This window comes from Propithecus coquereli, unplaced genomic scaffold, assembly GCF_000956105.1.
Source record: "Propithecus coquereli isolate 6110/MARCELLA unplaced genomic scaffold, Pcoq_1.0 Scaffold4, whole genome shotgun sequence".
NCBI lineage: Eukaryota > Metazoa > Chordata > Mammalia > Primates > Indriidae > Propithecus > Propithecus coquereli.
This window is the reverse complement of record NW_012149729.1, coordinates 10,814,205-10,815,096: the sequence shown is the minus strand read 5'-3', so window position 1 is coordinate 10,815,096 and position 892 is coordinate 10,814,205.

Sequence of the window (892 nt, the reverse complement as noted above, 5' to 3'; positions counted from 1 at the left end):
AATTTGTAAGGAAAGGTCCACTGAAACTACTGTTACATTAGTAATTGTATGAAAATGCTATAAAAGAGATGTCATGCAGCTTGGATGTTTTTAGTTTTTTTTCCCCCTTACATGATATCCAAGGGATGACTATGAAACCTCATTTTTAACTGTTGGCAATTCAAGTTTTTACTATTGTCTGCTGGAGAACAGAGGACTATTACTGTAGGTGTCATGTAAAATAAAGTTAGAGTCTGATGCCTCCTTTTACTTGTCAGCCTTATTAAGGAGCTCTTCATGCGTTGAACCCGGCACCTGGTATTGTATAAGCAATGCCTGTGAGGGCCTGGGGAGAGCTTTCTTTCTCTTCACTGTGGCTTTATTATGACTGGTTCATATTTTCACTGTTGCTCTGCCTCATTCCAACTTTCTAGCTGTGACTCACAGCACAGTAGGTCTAATATAGATTGACGCCTTTGCCTGAGGACTGATTGAAACTTGCGTCTCAGAGTTGCTAATGCTCACTGAACCATTTTATTGAAGATAAAGTAAATAAAATAGATTGCCATATGAGAATTCTCTGAAATCAAATGGAATAATTTGGCAGGTTTAAGCCCATGAAGAAGGCCAAGCAGTGAAACAGAATACTTTTTATGTTCCGTATATCAAGGGATAAATATTCTTGTTATACTGTACCTAAAATATTTATTTTTGTCAGTACAATTAAATGTTAGATATAGTTCTCAATCACCATATTTTTGGTTTTAAACAATGGGTCTTCTGCAAGAGAGTTATATGAATAAAAACTTTTGAGACAACAATATTGTGATGATTTTTTTCTTTCTCTTTTTATGACATTTAAGTGCATGGGTCAGTAGTTTCAGAGAATTCAATAAACAATACAAATGAATGG